This window comes from Xenopus laevis, chromosome 1L (genome assembly GCF_017654675.1).
Source record: "Xenopus laevis strain J_2021 chromosome 1L, Xenopus_laevis_v10.1, whole genome shotgun sequence".
In the NCBI taxonomy this organism is placed as follows: domain Eukaryota; kingdom Metazoa; phylum Chordata; class Amphibia; order Anura; family Pipidae; genus Xenopus; species Xenopus laevis.
The window spans coordinates 108,920,104-108,927,387 of record NC_054371.1 but is presented as its reverse complement, the minus strand read 5'-3'; positions in this window follow the sequence as shown (position 1 = coordinate 108,927,387).

The following is a 7,284-nucleotide window of genomic DNA, read 5'->3' as shown; positions in this document are numbered from 1 at the left end:
CGTGATGCGCCCTTCTCAGAAGCGCCACGTAAGAGGCTGCTAAAGCAGCAAACACCCCACCACAGGGGTCCCCGCCCAAGCAACGCCGTTGCTACACAGGGACTGGGGCAACGGGCGGAGGGAACTCCTAAGGACTGCGCCCGGTAATCGTGATCCAAAGGGACCACGTGAGTGCTTAAAAAAAAAAATAACATGTCCGAAGCTCAGACAGAAGGAAAAAGACTGTCGGTTCACAGGAAGGGGAGGGTCTTATAGCCTTTCAAGATTGGTCCTTCTGTCCTGGCTTCGGAGCTAGAGGGAAATACCCATTAGTGCTTTTGGTTCCATGTTGACGGAGGATGGCCAGGAAAGCATTTCTCTCCTAAAGTGCAGGCCCAAGTCACATGACTGGGGGCAGCTGGGAAATTGACAAAAGGTCTAGCCCCATGTCAGATTTTAAAATATAAAAAAAATCTGTTTGCTCTTTTGAGAAATGGATTTCAGTGCAGAATTCTGCTGGAGTCGCGCTATTAACTGATGTGTTTTGAAAAAAACATGTTTTCCGATGATAGGATCCCTTTAAAGGGGAAGGAAACCTAGTCGGCGCAAACCCCCCTTCCCGTTTGTTGCCCACCCTCCCCCCTGGCCTACCCGTCCCGCTGGGCAAATGCCCCTAACTTGTTACTTACCCTTCTGCGCAGGTCCAGTCCAGGGAGTTCACAGACGACATCTTCTTCCACGCAATCTTCTTCCTGCTTTGAACGGCGTTTTGGCGCATGCGTAGTAGGATCATTTCGCCGGTACGGATCTACTGCGTATGCGGCAAAAGTCACGCGCATGCGCAGTAGATCGTACCGGGAAATGATCCTACTGCACATGCGCCGTTCAAAGCAGGAAGAAGATCGCGTGGAAGAAGATGTCGTCTGTGAACTCCCTGGACTGGACCTGCGCAGAAGGGTAAGTAACAAGTTAGGGGCATTTGCCCAGCGGGACGGGTAGGCCAGGGGGGAGGAGGGAGGGTGGGCAACAAACGGGAGGGGGGGTGGGGGGTTTGCGCCGACTATGTTTCCTTCCCCTTTAAAGTAATAAAAATACAATGCAGTGTTGCCCTGCACTGGTAAAACTTCTGTGTTTGCTTCAGAAACACTACTGTTGTTTATATAAATAAGCTGCTGTGTAGCAATTGGGGCAGCTATTCAAAGGAGAAAAGGCTCAAGTTACACAGCAGATAACAGATAAGCTCTGTAGAACATGAAGTTATCTGTTATTCATTATTTATTGTGCCATATAGCCTTTTTTCAATTTATGCAATTGCTACTCAGCAGTTTGTTTATATAAACTATAGTAGTGTTTCTGAAGCAAACATATCAGTTTTAACAGTGCAGGGCAACACTACATGATATGTTCATTACTTTAAAACACTTTCATTTCAATAACACTTTCAAAACTGCCCAGGAGACTACTAACTTTAGTGGCTACTGCCCTCTAGTGACAAACCTGAAAATTACACTTGACTATAATATGACAAAAATGCCTTTTTCTACTAAGGAGATTCTGGGGCAGCTGCCCTGATACTATCTCCCTTGACCCTCTAAGTTTTACTTAATTTGTGATTAGAGTGGGTTGATGGATGTGCTTAGTTGTACTCGCTGCACTAAAAGAGACAAATTTTCCCTTATTAAAAAAATTTCTCAAAAGGTTAGCTAACAGAAAAGAAGGAATACATATAGAAAACGTTTAACCCTTTAAGTGCCAGCAGAATTTCACATTTTGGTTACGCAAAATGCCAGCCGTTTTTAAGCATTTTGTGCTCTCTCACTTTAGGGGCATTTTCTGAGGGGAAACCTATAGTTTACCTAGGAAAACTATACATTGTTTTTTTCGGTAGAAACTGAGCTTTCTAAATCTGCCTGAGTTTTCATGTATTTCCACCTGTGCAAAAAAATTTATAGTGCTAAATAACAAAAAAAAATGAAAAATTACCATTTTTCATTGTATATCAATTTATACCAGAAAAATATTTCATTTTACAGATGAAAATCCAACTGATTTGGAAAGCCTTATGTCTCTCGAACGTGCCAATACCAGATATGTATAGTTTTAGGGAGATTTAGGATTTCTGTACAGCAAAAACTCCCGGCAGTATATTACTGAATTTTGAAAGCACTAAGGCAGAAAACGGCATGCTTTAGATTCCAAGGCAAAAAATCCTGAAACCATAGGTTTACCCCAGAAAACCATACATTTTTGAAAAGTACACATTCTGCCGATTACAAAATGGGTAACTATGTCTCTCTACTCCCAACTACCAAACAGAAAAGCTTGTCTGAACATAGCGGTTTTTCAAAATAAAATTCAAAATTTTGAAAAATCATTTCAAAGGTTTTATTTTGCTGCTCCGCATATCCCAAACTATATTACGTACCAAGAAAAAGCACCTGAAATATGATTGCCAGGGGTCCACTGAACAGTTTGATATCCATTATGCATAGGTTTACCAAAGTATCTGGCATTTAGAGACACAAATATGAAGTTAGCGCATCCAAATTGTTCAGGACTTTACTTCAGCTACTGAGAAATCAACACATTGACTGCATTTTTTGTGGGGTAAAAACACAGAAATATATGTTTACCCCCCAAACCCATATATTTTTGGAAAGAACACATTCTACAGAATCTAAAATGGGTACCCATGCCTTTCTGCTCCAAACTACTGAGTCGCAAGGCTTTCCCAAAATTGTCGGTTTTGGTGAAATATCTGAAAATTGCCTCAAAACTTCAACTTCCCAGCACCATATCACCCATGTATCATTACGTACTAAGAAAAAGCACCCTAAATATGATTGCCAGGGTTCCTCTGAACATTTTGGTGGCCATTGTTCATAAGTTTACCAAAGTATCTGGCATTTAGAGGCCCCAAAATGAAGTTAGCGCATACAAACAGTCCCGTGAGTAACTTCATCTAATGAGAAATCAACACATTGACTGCATTTTTGTGGGGTAAAAACACAGAAATATATGTTTACCCCCCAAAACCCATATATTTTTGGAAAGTACACATTCTACAGAATCTAAAATGGGTACCCATGCCTTTCTGCTCCAAACTACTGAGTCGCAAGGCCTTCCCACAATTGTCGGTTTTGGTGAAATATCTGAAAATTGCCTCAAAGCTTCAACTTCTCAGCACCATATCACCCATGTATCATTACGTACTAAGAAAAAGCACCCTAAATATGATTGCCAGGGTTCCTCTGAACATTTTGGTGGCCATTGTTCATAAGTTTACCAAAGTATCTGGCATTTAGAGGCCCCAAAATGAAGTTAGCGCATACAAACAGTCCCGTGGGTAACTTCAGCTAATGAAAAATCAACACATTGACTGCATTTTTGTGGGGTAAAAACACAGAAACATATGTTTACCCCCCAAAACCCATATATTTTTGGAAAGTTCACATTCTACAGAATCTAAAATGGGTACCCATGCCTTTCTGTTCCAAACTACTGAGTCGCAAGGCTTTCCCACAATTGTCGGTTTTGGTGAAATATCTGAAAATTGCCTCAAAGCTTCAACTTCTCAGCACCATATCACCCATGTATCGTTACGCACCAAGAAAAAACACCCTAAATATGATTGCCAGGGTTCCTCCAAACAGTTTGGTGGCCATTGTTCATAGGTTTACCAAAGTATCTGGCAGTTAGAGGCCTCAAAATGAAGTTAGCGCATACAAATAGTCCTGTGGGTAACTTCATCTAATGAAAAATCAACACATTGACTGCATTTTTGTGGGGTAAAAACACAGAAATATATGTTTACCCCCCAAACCCATATATTTTTGGAAAGTACACATTCTACCGAATCTAAAATGGGTACCCATGCCTTTCTGCTCCAAACTACTGAGTCGCAAGGCTTTCCCACAATTGTCGGTTTTGGTGAAATATCTGAAAATTTCCTCAAAGCTTCAACTTCTCAGCACCATATCACCCATGTATCGTTACGCACCAAAAAAAAACACCCTAAATATGATTGCCAGGGGTCCTCCAAACAGTTTGGTGCCCACTGTGCATAGGTTTACCAAAGTATATGGCAGTTAGAGGCCCCAAAATGAAGTTAGCGCATACAAATAGTCCTGTGGGTAACTTCAGCTAATGAAAAATCAACACATTGACTGCATTTTTGTGGGGTAAAAACACAGAAATATATGTTTACCCCCCAAACCCATATATTTTTGGAAAGTACACATTCTACCGAATCTAAAATGGGTACCCATGCCTTTCTGCTCCAAACTACTGAGTCGCAAGGCTTTCCCACAATTGTCGTTTTGGTGAAATATCTGAAAATTGCCTCAAAGCTTCAACTTCTCAGCACCATATCACCCATGTATCGTTACGCACCAAAAAAAAAACACCCTAAATATGATTGCCAGGGGTCCTCCAAACAGTTTGGTGCCCACTGTGCATAGGTTTACCAAAGTATATGGCAGTTAGAGGCCCCAATATGAAGTTAGCGCATACAAATAGTCCTGTGGGTAACTTCAGCTAATGAAAAATCAACACATTGACTGCATTTTTGTGGGGTAAAAACACAGAAATATATGTTTACCCCCCAAACCCATATATTTTTGGAAAGTACACATTCTACCGAATCTAAAATGGGTACCCATGCCTTTCTGCTCCAAACTACTGAGTCGCAAGGCTTTCCCACAATTGTCGGTTTTGGTGAAATATCTGAAAATTGCCTCAAAGCTTCAACTTCTCAGCACCATATCACCCATGTATCGTTACGCACCAAAAAAAAACACCCTAAATATGATTGCCAGGGGTCCTCCAAACAGTTTGGTGCCCACTGTGCATAGGTTTACCAAAGTATATGGCAGTTAGAGGCCCCAAAATGAAGTTAGCGCATACAAATAGTCCTGTGGGTAACTTCAGCTAATGAAAAATCAACACATTGACTGCATTTTTGTGGGGTAAAAACACAGAAATATATGTTTACCCCCCAAACCCATATATTTTTGGAAAGTACACATTCTACCGAATCTAAAATGGGTACCCATGCCTTTCTGCTCCAAACTACTGAGTCGCAAGGCTTTCCCACAATTGTCGGTTTTGGTGAAATATCTGAAAATTGCCTCAAAGCTTCAACTTCTCAGCACCATATCACCCACGTATCGTTACGCACCAAAAAAAAACACCCTAAATATGATTGGCAGGGGTCTTCCAAACAGTTTGGTGCCCACTGTGCATAGGTTTACCAAAGTATATGGCAGTTAGAGGCCCCAAAATGAAGTTAGCGCATACAAATAGTCCTGTGGGTAACTTCAGCTAATGAAAAATCAACACATTGACTGCATTTTTGTGGGGTAAAAACACAGAAATATATGTTTACCCCCCAAACCCATATATTTTTGGAAAGTACACATTATACAGAATCTAAAATGGGTACCCATGCCTTTCTGCCCCAAACTACTGAGTCGCAAGGCTTTGCCAAATTTGGCGGTTTTGGTAAAATATTTTGAAAATTGCCTCAAAGCTTCAACTTTCCAGCATCGTATTGTCCATGTATCATTACCAGCATAAAGCATCCTAAATATAAACATAGGGGTCTACTAAACAGTTTGATGCCCAATGTGCATAGATATACCAAACTATGTGGGGCACAGAGACCCCCAAATGACAATATGTATAGACATTTTCACGGCTGACGCGCTGGCTGCTGCAATATAACCACCCGGTGTGTGTATTATGCGACATTAGACCACCTAACAGTACAGAGACCCCAGAAAACCATATATTTTCAGAAAGTACACATTCTGACGAATCCAATATGGGTAAATATGTGTTCCTACTGCAAACTGTCAAACTGCAAAGCAATGCTGAACGTAACGGTTTTTATCAAATTTCTGAAAATCGTCACAAAGCTTGAATTTTACCCCATTATATGCCCCACATTTCGTAACTTATCAGCATAAAACATCCTGAATATGAACGCCAGGGGTCTACTGAACACTTTGATGCCCAATATGCATAGATATACCAAACTATGTGGCGCACAGAGACCCCCAAATGACAATAGTGTATATACATTTTCACGGCTGACGCACGCTGGCTGCTGCAATATAAGCACCCGGTGTGTGTAATATGCGACATTAGACCCCCCTAACAGTACAGAGACCCCAGAAAACCATATATTTTCAGAAAGTACACATTCTGACGAATCCAAAATGGGTAAATATGTGTTCCTACTGCAAACTGTCAAACTGCAAAGCAATGCTGAACGTAACAGTTTTTATCAAATTTCTGAAAATCGTCACAAAGCTTGAAATTTATCCCATTATATGCCCCACATTTCGTAACTTATCAGCATAAAACATCCTAAATATGAGCGCCAGGGGTCTACTGAACACTTTGATGCCCAAAATGCATAGATATACCAAACTATGTGGCGCACAGAGACCCACAAATGACAATATGTATAGACATTTTCACGGCTGACACGCTGGCTGCAGCAATATAACCACCCGGTGTGTGTGTATTATGCGACATTAGACCACCTAACAGTACAGAGACCCCAGAAAACCATATATTTTCAGAAAGTACACATTCTGACGAATCCAATATGGGTAAATAAGTGTTTCTACTGCAAACTGCCAAACTGCAAAGCAATGCTGAACATAACGGTTTTTATCAAATTTCTGAAAATCGTCACAAAGCTTGAATTTTACCCCATTATATGCCCCACATTTCGTAACTTATCAGCATAAAACATCCTGAATATGAACGCCAGGGGTCTACTGAACACTTTGATGCCCAATATGCATAGATATACCAAACTATGTGGCGCACAGAGACCCCCAAATGACAATAGTGTATACATTTTCACGGCTGACGCGCGCTGGCTGCTGCAATATAAGCACCCGGTGTGTCTAATATGCGACATTAGACCCCCCTAACAGTACAGAGACCCCAGAAAACCATATATTTTCGGAAAGTACACATTCTGACGAATCCAATATGGGTAAATATGTGTTCCTACTGCATACTGTCAAACTGCAAAGCAATGCTGAACGTAACGGTTTTTATCAAATTTCTGAAAATCGTCACAAAGCTTGAATTTTACCCCATTATATGCCCCACATTTCGTAACTTATCAGCATAAAACATCCTGAATATGAACGCCAGGGGTCTACTAAACACTTTGATGCCCAATATGCATAGATATACCAAACTATGTGGCGCACAGAGACCCCCAAATGACAATAGTGTATACATTTTCACGGCTGATGCGCGCTGGCTGCTGCAATACAA